Source organism: Pezoporus occidentalis, unplaced genomic scaffold (assembly GCF_034315485.1).
Source record: "Pezoporus occidentalis ecotype Australia unplaced genomic scaffold, CSIRO_AGI_Poc_V1 ctg23, whole genome shotgun sequence".
Classification (NCBI taxonomy): domain Eukaryota; kingdom Metazoa; phylum Chordata; class Aves; order Psittaciformes; family Psittacidae; genus Pezoporus; species Pezoporus occidentalis.
Window position 1 is genome coordinate 1,435,973 of NW_026914180.1, and position 16,622 is coordinate 1,452,594.

The 16,622-nt window shown below is 48.0% G+C and overlaps 1 protein-coding gene across 4 annotated transcripts in view; it reads right to left on the minus strand.

Moving 5' to 3' along the window:
* LOC134165034 (mitogen-activated protein kinase kinase kinase 3-like) overlaps nucleotides 1-5,837 on the minus strand; it is a 78,480-nt gene extending 72,643 nt beyond the window's left edge. For 3 of the 4 annotated variants that reach the window (XR_009965341.1, XM_062621371.1, XM_062621370.1), the window contains exon 1: nucleotides 5,734-5,837. The gene's annotated coding sequence lies outside the window, so the exon portion shown is untranslated. The remainder of the gene's footprint in view (nucleotides 1-5,733) is intronic. The other variant, XM_062621372.1, reaches the window with a different exon arrangement.
* Between the last annotated feature and the right edge of the window lie 10,785 nt (nucleotides 5,838-16,622).

Genomic DNA, 16,622 nt, shown 5'->3' on the forward strand with positions numbered 1-16,622 from the left:
CCCTGCTCCACAGCTCCACCCTACATCAATGCACTGCCCAACCTCAACAGAAGTAAGCCCAAATCTCTGATTTCCAAATAGTGGTTATTCATCACACTCCTGGGCTACTCAGCCCACACACCTCCCTTCAACCACCCACTTCCACAGTGACAGAATTATTTCTGCTGCAGATACCAAGCTGAGTTATCAACCCATCACTTATAGATAACACTATCAGACACCCTTTGCGATTACACTGCACTGATCCAGCATGCAAGAGAGGGACAGTCCCCCCAAGAGCACTCCTCAGGTAGTGGCAGAGAGAAAAGGTGAGAGGCTGAAAGGAAGGGTGTATTTAAACCGGGGTTTCTGTGCATGCTCACACACCTTTCCTCCAGTTCACCTTCACCACCAGCTGTTACAGGCCTCACCTTACACTTTCTCCCCAAGCCATTTTCCACAACCAAGTCTTGCTTATCACAGCCCTGAGGCTGCCCAGAACAGGGGTATGCCCCAACCCTTTTACTCAGGTCAGAGGCAGTATTTTCTCATTACTGAGAGCTGGCAAGACATGCCCATCGCCCTGTGTCCACCACCCTTCTGCAGGACCCTCATGCCCTGGGATGCAACCTTGCAGAGCAAAAGGTGCAAACAGTCCACTATGAAGAGATAAAGTATCTGCATGATTCTTTTTTATCATGGAGGGCACTGCACTATTTGCAGTTTACAACCAAATTATAATGATCTCTCTGATGCTCAACCAAAAAAAACCAAAGAGGCTGTAGCACAAAAGCACTAAGCAATCCTAGTAATCTACCATCCTCATCATGAAGGACTTCCATGTACAGATATAGAATAGTTCAGTTGGAAGGGACCTACAACCATCGTATAGTCCAACTGCCTGACAACTTCAGGACTGAAGGACAAGGACAACCTCAACCAGGACAGACCTCAACAGGTACCCCAAAGAAGCAGTCCCTTCATCTGAACCAGAGCTCGTAGCACAACACAGGGCTCACTTCTGCACATGACATTTGGGCTAACAACCATGTGCAAAGTTTTCAGCACTCCCTTGGTAATTTGTGGCCACTTGGAAGCCAGAAACACTTTCATGTGGGCAAGACAAACACAATCACTCCAGGACAGCCCTATAACAGTGCAAGAGAACTCAAAGCATTGCAGAGGCCACCAACACCCTTCAGCAGTGTTGGATTTAAGACATTCTTGCTTCCTTCGCAAAGACTTCTTATCTCACCAGTTTTGCTCCCAAAGCAATTGTACAGCCTTTTTTCCTCTGAACCACCTAGCTATCAATCAGGTATTTAGCACACAAACTCCCGGTTTGTGTGCTAAAACCTCCATAGCAGGTTTGCAGAGCACCTCTAACCCACCCACCCAGAGCTATTTTTTCAAGCAATTTGGTGTTTAATCACAACCTGAACACTCAACCCACCCTCCCAGCCCTCCGAGGACCTGGCCCACACACATGCTGTTTACACTGCAGCCCACACAGTAGCTTGGCCAGCTCCTTCCAGGATCTAGCCCTCACTGCTGGGCATGGCATGCAGCGCACGTTGACAACTGGACTTTGTCCTGTTCAGTTCCATGGTGCTGAGCCAAACGCTGGCTCAGCTCCACCCTGAGTTTCATTGCTGTTGTGACTCGTTCTCCCTGGGCTGCCCCGGATCAGCTTGCAGAATGGAGAGTGTAAAATTAGAGGAGCTTTCAGGGAAGTGACGATGAGTTCTGCATAAAATGGTGGCCAACTTGGGTTTAACACAGGAGAAATTAACAGGCTCCAGCTCAGCACTTCAAAGTCCCTTGGTCCCCACTAACATCTATATTAGATCTTCCGGGGTAGGAAAAAGTGTTGAGAGAACACTCTGGGAGCTGAATCCCCCTCTTTTAGGGGGGGACAGGTACACATTTCACCCTTGACTTCTAAACCCCCAGAAAGCCGGGTCAACCCCTTAGGGTAGCCCTCACACACGTCCCAAGTGCTCTGGGAACAGAAGCTGGCACCCAAGAGCAGACACAGCAATGACACACTACAACACATCCCCACCCCAAGTCGCACAGACAGGGAAGTAGTTGAAGAGCTGCGAGCAGCCACCATAGGACTCAGCCATGAACTTACACCCCCATCTTGCTGAACCCTTCCATAACAACCACAGCAGCACCAGGCAAGCTGGCTTTAGGCCAGACTCTTCCACAGGTCCCCACCACGGGCCATACTAATGCTGCATCTTCTGTCATCCCTGGCTCAGTATGGCTGCAAGCCCCACGGCTCCAGTAAAAGCTCCTGGAGCAACAGCCCCAGTGCTGAAACAAAGCACGGAGCCACATAGCCGCAGCCTGCAGCCTCAAAACTCTTTGCTAACCCCACTGCAGCGTTCTCCCCTTCCTCTCCATTCCTGTGCAACTGGTTTTCTGCAGGGAATAGCTCCCCAATTGCTTTGAAGAGGAAGGCATCAACTTAAAGATCTTTGCTTTCAATTTACTGTGTCATTAAAGATGAACTGAGACTGATTTGAGTTGGATACTAGTGGCATTTTAGTGACTAATGGGAAGATTACTTGGCCAGACCAGATGAGAACTGCAGGGACAGACAGAAAACAAACAAAAATGCCAATGTACCCATGCTCACACGTGCCCACCCACACCTACACAGACAGAAACCATTCATCTTATCCATCTGATGCTCACCACAGCATTCACCACATCACACAAAGGCTGCATGGGGTATGGGCAAGCTCATGGAGACACCATGTTTCAGGCAACAACTGAGACAACATTCACCATCTCTGCGTCTCACATAGCACTCTGCAAAGGCAGAAAAGGTGCCAGGAAGAAACATGGTCCTGATTTAGCATGCATAGGGAACTGCTCCCCACAGGGACTCACCAAAAACACATGGTCACCCATTTCTCCTTGTGGAGCTTAAACAGAAAAATAAATACAGTCTGAGGATTGAGGGTGACCCCTCCAGGTTCAGGATCAGTGGGGCCATTTATAGCCTTTCTAAAAAGAGTCTGAGGAAATAAAAAAAAAAAAATAGTAAGTTTAATTCCATATTCTGCTTCATATGGCTCTGTATTGCATTTTCCATCTCCCTGGTGCACAGCTGACATTTGCACATTGCACTTGCCTGCACGATGTGCAGAGAAGGGAGTGGAAGTGACTGAGCCTGGCTGTCTCTTGCTACTGCCAAGCATCAGCCCCATCACCTGCAGCTCCCTGCCGTGGGAGCCAGGCTGCAAAGGGCTTGGCCACCTCCCAGGAAAGCCTGGCATGTGATATGCATGTCCCCCTCCTGTAATGGATGTCAGGATCTAACAGAGTCCAGAGGTTTGTAGAGAGAAAAAACATGCTTCCTTAGAGCGGATGAAATGTACAGGCTGAGCTGTAGCTGAATCTCTTTTGCCTTTTCTTTCAGATGATCTCCTCAATTAGGAGAGCCAAGGCAAGCTCAGAGCAATTGCTCCCTCCTGATTCTCAGCTCTGAGGTTTGCTGCTTCTACGTGCAGACAGATGTGTACGCTCGAAAGCCAGCCTGCATTCACAGAGCAGTCTAATAAAAGATATCCCTCCTAACAGCAAACCCTGACTCACTTCCCTCTCGCCTCTACCAGCAGGTCTCCAATGGCAGAGCAAGATCAACCAGAACAGAAGATCCTGCCAGCTTTCACTCTGGTTCCCACGTCCATCTGGGAGAGCAGGGCTGGAAGCACATCACCTTCCGTGCTACAGCAGCACACTCTGTCCCGTTACTCTGCCATGGAGCTAGACACACTGTGTGATCCTCACCAGCATCTTCCCGATGGGAAACTTCAGGAAACACAGAGTTCAAGCTGCATACTCGCACAACCAAGCAAGGTTTTGGAAGGGATGGAGAGAGGACCATACTCCTCCAGCTGCCACAGCTGATGGGTCTTTGTGATGCAGTCTCCCCATCCTGGATGAAAACCCAGACTACATCTCTCTGTATGAGCACACTTTCCTCACAGGCTCCAACAGCCTCCAAAATAAGAAACCCATCACCCACCTGCACACACTCTCAGGGCAGAGCTGTGGGGTTCTGATGAAGATTTAAGACCCATGGAAAAAATTGCTGCACCAAAACTCACTTAAGAGAAGGAAAGCATAAAAGATCCTTTAAATGCACATCCCACCAGGCTGGCAGCCCAATCCAGACTCGCGTCCTGCCTCCAACAGAGGAGCTTTTAGAAGCTATAAAGCCTTCCCAGGGAAAAGGCTGCACCCAGCCACAGAGGTGTGCTTCAAAACTGCAGGAGCCCCAGGAAACCTTGAGCTCCTGTTTATCACTAATGCCAAATTAGGGGTTCTGGAAACAGGACTATTTGGCACAGTTATCACAAGACACAGGTAGTCACGAGCAAGTGCCCAAACGCAGCCAATCTCCTGCACACCTGAAGAACAGCTCCCAGGAGCTGCAATCCAGGCGCAAATCCTGCGTGGAGCTACATCAAACTGCACGTGAAAGAGTGGAAATAAATTCACGTGGTGCCACAGAACTTCCCCAAACTGCTCACACCAAAGCAGCAAAACAGCTTGACCCTGGATATCCCCAGGATCACTTAAATGCTGCACAAATCCCAAGCCTTCAAAACCCAAAAGAGCCCTGTGTTCTAAGTCCACGCACCGGCAATGCATGCAGACCCTGCAAGGAGCCAGGAGCGGATCTACTTCCAGTAACCACGGGATTACAAGACAGGAATTGAAGAGGAGGATGAAAGCAGCAGCCGAGGGTGAAACCGCTCTCCCGGCTGTGTCGGGCCAGCAAGAGCTGAGCTTGGCCGCCGTCGGGCCCTGGCGAAAAGCCGCCGCCGCACACCCACTGGTGCTGGCACACCGCTCCCACCTCCGCTATGCTCCTCTCTTCCCGTCGGGCGCAGAGGGCTGAGGTTTGGTGCCGGCAGAGAATGAATCCTCCCGGAGCATCAGCCTGACTCACGGCAGAGCTCCCCACGATAGCCCCTCATTCCATCCAGGTGGAAATGCAGCTTCCCAGCTCCGCCAGCCGGCCCGGCCACTCATGCCATGCGGGTACCGGCTTCCATTGCCCGCCACAGAGCCTTTCTCCCCGCCGCTTATCCAATCCCCAACACTCAGTGCAAGCTGTGCAGGGGGGACTTGGCTCAGGATAAGGACAGAGAGTGAAAGTTAGGCATTCCCACAGCTCCCTGGCACGGTCATGCTGCTTCCCACAGAGGCAAGACCCAAGTGACTGCAGCCAGCCACACACCGACGCGCTCAACAGTCCAACGCACCCCGAAACCGGGATCTATCATCAGCGGCAGCCGGGACAGGCTTCCAGGTACGCTCATAGCACAGGGCAACAAATACTGGGGAAAACAGTCACCCGAGTGCGCTACCAGGAGGCGAGGTCTGTGCTGGGAAAGGTCAGTGCCCCAAGGGGAGGCCGGTACTGCCCGAGCTCCGCACCCCAAACACACCATCCCCCGCCACGACAAGCCCCTGCTTATCCCCCCTCCACGGCTTCCCAAGCCCAGCCGAGCCACCTGCCCGCAGGGACGAGCCCCGCTTGCAAGACTTAGACGGAGAAGAAGAAAAAGCGACCGAAGCCATGACCCGGCTGCAAAACTATGGGTCACCGCTGAGAAAAACACAATTAAAAACAAACTGAAAGAGCGAAACGTACCCGCAGCGGGTGTAAGGACGGACCGACCGCCGAGCGCCCCGTCCCCTGCCGTGAGGAGCGGAGGGACTTACCGGACCGGCGGCGCGGCTACCCGCGGAAGGGCATGTCCCGCGGATCGGAGCAACTCAGTTACCGCGGATCGGATCGGCTCCGCTCGGGTAGGCTCCGATCCGCTCGGCTCAACTCAGCGTGGCCACAGCAGCGCGATGCGGGGCGGTGCACAAAAGCGGGAGGAAGCGGTGACGCGCGGCGCCGCCGCTGCCAATAGGACGGTGAGGAGGGCCTGGGCTGGCTCCGCCCGCACGGAGCGAACGAGCGGTCCGAGCAGCGGTACCGCGCCACTGGGGGGCGCCACCGCTGCGGGGCCCTCTGGAATGGGGGTGGTGGGACCCAGATGTCCCACACGGGGTTAACTTCGTGATGGGAAACGGTGCTGAGACCCCCTAACCCCGGGAGATGGGGCTTCAGGGGTTGAAAGCCTTGGAGAAGCTGGAGAAACCTTCCCCCAGCAGAGCCTTCTGCAGTGTCTGCGCAGCCAGGATGCGAAGGTGGAGTGAAGGGGTTGCATGATAATGACTTGGTTGGTTTGGGTTTGCCACTTCTGGGGGGAACTGAAGCAGAAGTGAGATAGATTAAAGCCAAAGGGAGGGGGAGGCTCTGGGCTGTCAGAGCCTGCTCACCAGAGCACCTCAGGGCTCTGTGGGCAGATCTCTGGGAGGTAAAGCAGCCTCTGGGCTGCCCAGTTTACACCCACCTGTCACAGAATCACAGAATGGTTTGGGTTGGAAGGGACCTTTCAGATTATCCAATTCCAACCCCCTGCCACGGGCAGGGGCACCCTCCACTAGACCAGGTTGCACCAAGTCCCATCCTACCTGGCCTTGAACACTGCCAGGGATGGGGCAGCCACAGCTTCTCTGGGCAACCTGTGGCAGAGCCTCACCACTCTCACAGGGAAGAGCTTCTTCCTAATGTCTAATCTAAATCTTCCTTCTTTCAGTTTAAAGCCATTCCCCCTTGTTCCATCACTACAGGCCCTTGTAAAAAGCCCCTCTCCAGCTTTCTTGTTGGCCCCTTTAGGCACTGGAAGCTGCTTTAAGGTCTTCCTGGAGCCTTCTCTGAACAAGCCCAGCTCTCTCAGCCTGTCTCCAGAGCAGGGGTGCTCCATCCCTCGGAGCATCTCTGTGGCTCCTCTGGAGATACTCTGACAGGGCCACATCCTCTCCTGTGTGTCCAAGTCCTTTTGGGCTTGACTCTCCATACGGGGAGAGCTGACAGTGCAGTAAAAGCAAAACTGACCCCTGAGCAAAGGGCCATCAAGAGCCCTGTGCCTGAAAAGCAGGCTGAAATGGGACCTATGTTTTGTACCAGGTATCACTCAGACTGGTGGGAAAGAGAGAAAACTCATGCAGACAATGGAAAATGTAAGTGAGACTATTTCTGTGAGTATTTCCTGGTTTCCCCATTTACTAAATGTGTTGTGGAGAGGAACAGGAACAGCCAGTTCAAGATTTGGGGGAGGTGGGAGGGGGAGAGAAAATTGTGCAGAATCCTAAATCCAGACCCATTCTCCTCAAGTTTTTCAGGACTTGCTGCTGCAAGAAAGTTTGAGCCATTGCCCATAAAGGCAATAGAAACCCCAGTCAGGGACCCCTCCTGAGAGATTCAGATCTCACATCCTCATATACAATCGCGTGACCTATTAATAAAATCCATAGAAACCAATTCTGTATATACCAAATAACAGCAGATGGCTCCAGCCCAAACCGCTCCGGGTTCCCTCACTCCATAAATGATTTTTCCTAGGGCCAGCCGCGATCTTGATGTAATTGAATAGGTTTCACCCTTTTCTTTCTCCCTCCCCCTCCCCAGAATATTTGTGCAGCTTACAGAGAGACATCCAGGGGGACTGAGCTGTTGCTGGAAGGAACTTCTGACTCCAGCTTGCCTCATCCGTTAGGGAAGCAGCATAAGTCTATCCTAAGCCACCTGGCTTTGGGAAGGAGATTGCCTTTCTCTGCACCTTCCCTCTAACTCTTAACAGCTTTTAATAAAATCCTGGTAACTTGGCACATTCGAAATGCTTTGGCTGCTGCCCATCAGGGATGTATGTAATGAATTCTTGTGCTGCAGATGCCTTTCTAAAATAAAGCGTATGTGTTTACCTTGGGAACCAGGCACAGGACCCCAGGGCTTCAGGTTCAAGTATCATAAAGCGCTAAGAGACAAGCAGCTCCTTTAAACCTGCTGGGTTTAATGGGAATCAGTTAGGCAAGCACCAATTACTGTTGAGAACTTCTTCCAAGCAGCTTCTCCTTTCCAAACATGTTTGATGCCCCGGAAATCCCTCTACAGGGACTTCAGATCTAGGGTGTTCCTAAACAATATAAGGATCATCATATGTGTAAAGACTGTTTCCATTGATGTCAACAGCTCTCTGCTGATGGGCGTGCTAAGTTTCTGCCCCAGATTCTGCCTCCTCTTGAAAACATTTACAAAGCCTGGCAGAAGAACAGGCGGAGGTGTGTGGCTCTGTGCGTAGTTTCACGTGTTCTCCTACAAATGCCAGCTGACAGACTTCACCATGTTTCTTCAGAGGAGTGAAACCCTGGTAAAGAGGCACAGAGGAGAGCACTGGTAAAACCAGTGTGCTGCACACAGTGGTTGTAGTGGCTTTGTACAGGGAAATAATATAGATGCAGGCTATTCTCTGTCCCTGAGGACAACACGGCATGCTTTGTACCCATGCAGCCAAACTCTCCCTTGTTCTCCAAAACAGTGTCCAAAATGCTCTTAGGAAACATTCTTTGGTGCATGCTGTCCCATGCCATGTTGGTGTATGTGCCAGCTAGTGAGATTAAAACAGTGCCACACATAAAATGTCTAGATGTGTGCTTTGCTTCTTCCTAGTTGACTGGTATACATACTTGGATGGAGGTGAATGACGACATCATCCTGATAGTATCTTCAGTGAAAAGTTTGATGGCACAAGTGGGTAATAGTGAGCTATAAGAAAAACTGATGGCTCATCTACAGACCAAGAACTTTGCAAATCACAGCCCTAAGCTGTTCTTATTAATGCTTCTCCTTTGATGACGTAAGCATTAGTATTTGCTGTGGGGAGAAAAAGGGGAAGATATTTGGCGTTTCCCTAACTGCTCCTATTCCGGGCTATGTTAGGGTTCCTGCAGGAAGTGAACACAGGTCCCAGAGCACCGACCCAATTCTTCTGCGGCTAAGTATGCTCTGTCTAACCTGAAATTCTCCCATGCCTTCTGTTTGATATAATATCCTTTCTTACTTCCTGTCCTAAACGGCAGCATAAAGCTGTTGTGTGCTGTGAGACGTCTGTCAGGCTTTCCCATCGAGACGGCTGCATATTGGCGGTTGGTGAAATCATTCCTATACTTAGTTTGCAAACTGTATAGGAATGATTCCATCTTGGTGTAAAGAAAAGAAACTGATTCCTCACTCAGAAACCGTGCTGCTTCACAGCTGAAGGCTGGAGCTGGCAATGGGCTTGGGTGGGATTTCAGCACATAGACACAAGCCTGTGATGCTGAAACCTCTGCATAGCAGCTTCTGGGATTGGCAGACCTGTGTTAGCTGCAGCTCCTCCTCACCCCAGATTAATCATGGGTCTGCTGTTTGCTGTGGAAAAGCAGATGGAAAAAGGGGGATAGAACTGTCCTATGTCCCACCTAGTGATATTTCCCATAGAGAAGCCATATTGATTTTGCTTAAATATTTCCCACCTGTTCTGTCTGCTGCAAAGCTGAGCGATTTGGGTCTCCCTGATGGATAAAAAACCTGGTCAGTACCCACAGACCATACATGTCAGTGTTTCTGAGGGGTTTGTGCTGTTCCCAGAACATGCTTGAATGTATGCAGAGGTTTGCTGGGGACAGATCTTTGGGGATGGCATTTCATTGTACAAGAACCATGTAATGGAATGGTTGAGAAGGGTGTGAGTCAGGTTCAGATCCCTATTGCTGAGGGGCTGCATGATTCCCAGCTGCCTTTCTCTTCCTCTCCTGTTACATGAAACACTGCCTGGATGATCGACCATATGCTCTATGCATCAGATACTGAAATCTGCTGTATGAAAGCCTTCACAGCCAGGCAAGAGCAGCAAGTGATCTCTCCGGCTTGATGGGTTTTGAAACCTTTCCTCTTCCTTGGCAGGAAACAAACAGCAGATAACACCTCCTGCCCACACAACAAATTAACTTCGTGGTTAGAGCTTGGGTTTAAACCTCCTTAGAGCTTGGGTTTAAACCTCCTTGGGCTGAGGAGGAAATGCTGGGCTCTTTCCCGGGCTCGGTGTCTGGGACATACCTAGCATCCACTCCAGCCTAAAAGGTAGGTGGCAGCAGCAGCAACCGTATTTTAAAAGTAAAGGTTCAGTCCTGCCCTTGGAAGGTAAAATTCATAGGCCTTGTCCTAGACAAGAGGGTTAAGAGCATGAAAACCAAAGAGCAGAGCAGAGGCACACTCTCCATGCACTGTTACCCATCGGCCACTTGGGAATACTGCAACACCCCATCTTGGAGGTTAGAAAGTTGCTCTGTGAAGGGGTCAGAGCAAAGGGGTGCCCCCCAGCCCTCTTTAGAACAGTGCTTGTGTTCATACACCTATCTGTATGCAGCTGACAGGAGGGATTTTTCAGATCTTAAGAAATAAACACAGAAGGCTAAGTGTGACACACAGAGGAAGACAGCAGCATGCAGCAGCCAGCAGAGTGGATCAACCGAAAGGAACAGGTTTTAACTCATATTTCTTTCAAGCTGGGTGTGACTACAGTGAGATTAAGTTGTGTGGATGTTTGGGGTTTTTTCCTGGTAGTCATCACATGCACTTTCATAGCTGAAGGTAAGTTTCCACGCTGCCTGTGTTCCATGACTCACCATGCCCAAACAGAGGGAAAAACATCTGCAAAAAAGACAAAGTGAAAGTGAAGAGGAGATGATTTCTGGGCGAGTTGTTAAGCTAATGCTGTTGGAGAGCATTTCTCTGTGATGCTTTCCATAAATGCATGAAGCCTGGAACTCCTGTTATCCAAACAGTACTTGCAAGGTGAATCTATGCATCACACTGATTAAAGGTGTGGAGCTGAAAGCCCTGGAGAGTTATACTACCTATCTATCTGCAAACAGAACCACTTCATTCTTCCTCAGGTAAGGTCAGAACTACCTCAGAATGTCTGTGGGCTCACCTGAATGTTCTGGAAAATAGCACAAGAAATATTGCTGTTGTGGTATTCACAGCTAAAACTGCAAGAAAGCCAAAAATCACAGGGGATGTCCTGCATTTCCATCCTGCCTTCCCAGATTGCTCGAAGAAAATCTTGATATTTTTCCTGAAAAGAACTAAAATTCCACCCATGCAGCTGGCTCCTGTTGAGTCTAAGGGATAAGAGAGGGACTGAAAGAGCATGGTCCAGACATGGGTGTAGGTATGTGCATCCTGCCTGCCCTGTTCTTTGTTGCCACGGACCTCAATAGGGTTTTGCTCCTCGAGAATATGAACCTATTTCTCCAGTCCCTCTCCCAGTTGTAAAGGAAACTGATCTACAGGGGTGTAGTCAGAGCTACCCATTATAATCAGTGGATTACAGCTGCCATTTCAATTGGTATTTTGCCATTGTTACTGTATTCTTGACACAGAAACTCCCACCAGAACACTTCAGGTGTTTGTACTCCTACAGCTAAAAGGGAATCAAGAGCAGCCATCAAGCCTGAGTTTCTTTGTATTTTTCCCCATCCATCCACGTGGAGCTGGATTTTAGGTGACAGAAATCAAGGGAAAGAAACTCATTTACCACAACTGATCTCTCTCATTGGCCATAAACTTATCTGGGTGCATCAAGTGGAAACCTACAGTTTTTCCTTTACATCTGTCATGAGGGGGAAGAAATCACCAAAACAATCAAAACCTGACTGTTTACGCATGTTTTGGTTTATAAATGGACTTGTACAGAAAGTTGCAGTGCAGTTGCACAGACAGCTCGCATAAGTCCCTTATCACAAAAGCCATATGTCCTCATTTCCTCATCTGTGGTAAAATACAAGCAGAGCACTTTGATAATTAGGAAGCTGGAGGTAAACCACTCAGCATCCAGCAGTAGGAAAGTGTATATGGGTGAAGATTACAAAACACAAAACAAAGCAGTTTGGTTTTAAGCAATGTCACTTGTCCATACAACTTTCCATGGCATGACTGTTGTTTGTGTATTAACAAGCCAGTTCCTCCACAGAGGTGATACCAAAGAAACTGGGAAAGTCTGAGAGATACCTGATCTTCCCCACTCAGTTTGCTCTGAGCTGGCAGCCTGGTTGCTCAGGAAGGACTCAAAATTGGACCTCAAAATGTAGTGGACTAACCTGCTCCTATTTAAGTCCCTTTGAGATGATCTCCAGACACGTGGAAGGGAAGAAGAGTATCCATGGGTGGCCCTGTGAAAAGCTGCCTCATTGGATGGACAGCACAGTGGAGGATACCCTGTTCCCTGCAGGGAATATGGGAATATGGTTTCACCTGGGAAGAAGGAGCAGAAGGGTCCTACAGGACCCTTCAGACATTGTTTGGCTTCTCCCTTACCAAACACTTGGATGACTGTCACCTGTGTCCCTTCAGCCCTGGTAAGCCAAGCCAGTGTCACTAACTTTTAACTTCACCCACATGTTTCCATAAAGCTACTAGCAGTTGAATAGAAACTAACTGAGTGCCTACAGTTAGCACAGCTGCTGTTATAGCATGCCTGAATCCTTTCAATCTTTTTTTTTTCTCTTTTCCAAAAGGGAGACATTTCCTAAATTTCAGATCAGCCAGCAATGGTGAAATGCCCTTTTGCCCAGCATGGTGTGCTTTGTGTAAGGGGTATTTATTTAATCCATCTGAAACTACATGAGAAAGGAGAGAAATATCCCGGCAGCGAGATAAGATGATTATCTTCCTGGCAAACAATGGGAACAGGGTCAAAATTAAAAATAATTTGATTGCGAATAGGAAGCCTAGTAAAGCAGCAGGGCTGCAGGAAACATGACTAATTTTTTTTAGCTTGTCTGAACTCACAGAGCAAAGCTTTGCAAGAGCCATAACTTTGAAATGTAGATCTGTAGAAAACCCATGGGGGGAGGATGGCAACAATCCAACTGCAGTAGTACAATAGGGCTAAGTTAATGCAGCTGGTAGATCCGACCTAAATGACTGAATAGCAACAGACAAGAGCTATTTTAGGTAGAATTTGGTGGGGACTACAGTAAATATGATCTGGGGAGGTGTGGAGAAAGTGAAGGCTTTTTTTCTCAACTCTTGGTTTCTATTCCTTTGCCATTCTCCTTGGAAAAACGTGGCCAAACCATGATGCCAGTGTCACCTGCAGGGTCAGTACCAAGCTCCCCATACTGAGCCCGCAGGCCAATACTTCACATCCTTTGTCAATGTCAGTTCTTCCCATATCCAGCAGAGAACCTTACTTTTTGCAGGGGATAGAGGAGGTGGCTGCAGGATAATGATGACCTGGGGTTTGTTTCCAAGAGAAAATTCTAATAGATGTGAAACCTATACGGAGGCCCTTATAAAGGCATTTCCTCCTCATAATGATTTCCCAGTAAAAGTGTTTATATGATTCCCAGAAATACTGCATACTAAACTACATCTTCCTTAAAAAACAACTCAACATGAACCAACCTCTATCCAGTGGGAATGTGAAGAAGAAAATTCCGTAGAGGACAGCTGTTCCTCAGCATCCATGGCAGGACTCTAACATCTTCCTCTGTCCCAGGCAGCGCTTGTAATCTGCTGCAGACATGCTTTTGAGCTGGGGAGACTGAGACTCACCTGGGCTGCAGTTCTGGTCCTTGCATCACAGCCTGCATGTCAGAAATGGCCTAATGACTATTGGTTTAACTCCATGGACAGTAACATTTGGATCTGTGTTTTTAAATGTCTAAGATGATTTGACTGTATCCTTCTGTAAATATTTTTGTCTAGAATATTCTGTACGTTATTAGCATCATTAGAGATGGGCCTCTAACATAATGACAGTCAATACTCAAAAAGCCCTGTGTGACAGGGAAGTGATGTTACATCTCTTTTACAGCAGAAGAAATTCTGCTGTAGATCCATTCCAAGAAGATAAGGAGAAGCACAGGACAAAACAGAACAAAGATATGTTGTTCTCAGGTCTAGATGTAACCACAAAACCACAATTCCTTTTCTTGGCTTTAGAAGCCTTTCAAACTGAAATTTTGAGTCAACTGAGGGTTGAAGCAAATTCTCGGTTAGCTCTATTGAAGCCATGTTGAATTACATCAGCCGAGGATGGGGTACGCTGAAGTGATATTAAGCTACTTCAGCTGCAGTTATGCATGTCTGACCCTTTACCTGGGTAAATATTTTATCTAGTATTTTGAGGGCATAATGCAAGTCAGGTGAGAGTGTGTAGCAAAAGCACATGACAGTCATAAGCACTAACTTAGACTAGATGCTAAACAGTATTTATGCCACTTGGCAAACCTCAGACAGGTCCAGTTATTGTAGGTGGATGACAGCTTGCAGAGGGTCATTAGGTTCCTGATGGAGGAAATACCGCTGAAAGGCAGAAGAGGAAATGACAGATTTAATGAATAGTGGTTGCAAGCTGAACTACAAAGAGCAATCGGTCTCTATATTTTCCTGCAAGAATGATCATAGCAGAACCAAGGCCAGGTGGTCCCCGCACTGTATCTGATGGCAAGACCCCTCCAAACCAGAAGGAGTAACAAATAGCACCAAGGAAAAGTCTCTGACCAGCAAGAAGAGTGGCTGCGTTTATGCAGGCAGTAAACTGAACTCTTTGAGTAGGGCTATGTCCTTCTGCTTCCACCACAAGAGGGATTGCCAAGTCTTTTGCACTCAAAACAGCCTTGTCTCTGGAATGGGAGGTCTTGTCATTAGACAGGTTGCCCCTATTACTACTGATTCAAAAAGCTGAACGATCTAGGTGGAGTATCAGATATGCATGAAAAGAAAGAGGTGTTTCATGATGGTGGACAGGATTTAGCATGCTACTCAAATCCAAGAAAATGAGATTGCAGTTGTCACAGACAAAGATGATACATTTACAGCATATGCCCGGATGCAGCAGAACTGGTAAAAGAATCACTACAGTCTGTGTCTGAGCAGTGCTGTGGTATCTGTTGATAGTGGAGGTCTTATGCTTTTATGAAAACAGCTAATGATGACATGATTTAAGATTCTGTAAAGGGCTTAGCAGGAGACTCAGTGAAACATCAAATAGTGATGTCAAACTTTTCATGCATGACAAGCTACATGCAAAAGCATCATTCTCACAGAGTCTTAAAAGAAACAATAGTTGGGATTTGTTTTCAAAATGAAAAAGGAAATTATTCAGGCCAGTTTGTTACTTCAGTCACGTGAAACACCATCTGAATGAAGATTATGGATTGCATCATGAATGTAGTGCGGCACAGATGCTTATGAACATGGATATTGATGATGCCATGCCAAATACTGTAATCAGTGATGCAATAACACAGCACTCCTGGAGGCAAACTGTCCAGCAGATAAAAGCTAGCTACAGAAAGGGGAGAGGAGAGTGAGAAGGAAAGGGAGAGGGAAAGGAAGAGGGAGAGGGAAAGGGAAAGGGAGAGGGAGAGAGAGAGAGGAGAGGAGGAAGCTTAGCCCCCCTCCAGTTGCTCTGTCACAAGACTGGCTGCCTTTCTAACAGATTTGTTCTGCATAAGCTATGCAATGACAGCTTACCACAGGGGTGATAAGGTACAGTTCTCTGGCTCTGTAACCCAAGATGTGTACAACAGACATTTCTGACTGTTAATGCTCAACTCCAGGAATAAAGAAGAGACCTCAAATGGCTTTAACAAGTGAAAAAGGACACACAAAGCAGCAAGTGGAAGAGTACTACTAAATGATTATTGACTTGTCCAAGACTTGCTGTTTGATGAGGTTTTCTCTGAGAAACAGAGGGATCACATGCTGCTGTTCACATTGCAAGAAGTAATTCCTAGATACTGTCTAGCCTGGTCCCTTGATTTCTCTTAGGTCTGGGAATCCGATAGCTATCCAATTCTCCCATCACAGGTCCTCTGTTAACTTTATCAAAGTCCACAGACCTCCCCCCATGTCCCATCAACCTCCTAACAACTTCTGGGCTCTAGGAAGGAAGACATTTCCTGGAGGACAGTTAAAAGAACAAAAATGTCAGTGCAAAGCTTGTTCCTCTCCATACAGGCATAAAGATTGTTGGTACTGCTACACCTGTTGGCGAAGCTTCTCTGCTTCCCAAAGGCAGAATGGAAAGCTGGAACACCATGTTGGACTAAAGAGACAGTGTCAGTGGAAAAAAAAACAGAGCTTTTGTTCTCATTGACTGTGTTCATCTGAATGGAAAATCCAGGCAAGGAGACTGGAGAGCCTGCAGTTCACCATGCCAGGTCTCCTGGTTCCTAATTTTAGAACAAAGTATTCCTCACCACGGCTTTTCCTAAACACCCCCGTTACACGTATTTTCAGAGGATGATTTCATAAGGTCTCACAGAAGCAGGGACTGAGCAGAATCTAAGGAGAAACAACTGTGTGATTAAAAGACTCATCCTTTATTATCTAGGTAGACTGCAGTATGGATGCAGTCAGCACTATTTTGGAATTCACTGGCTTGAGTGTGCAATGGGATTTGTATTCTCCTACAAGAGTATGAAGGAAGTAAAATTGACCTCCAACCATGTGACAGAAAGGGTACAGTGTAAGGGTGGGGGACAAGGAGGTCTGGGGTTTGGGTCTAAGCAAACTGCTTTTCCTTTGTGAACCTCTGCTTTTCCTGCTCACTCTTGCTGCCTAGATCATCACATTTAACGACCGTGTTGGTGCAGAGTCTGTCATGATGCTCTTGCCACTACTGCAATGTTGGACACCTTGCATCCTTTATATGTATACAAAC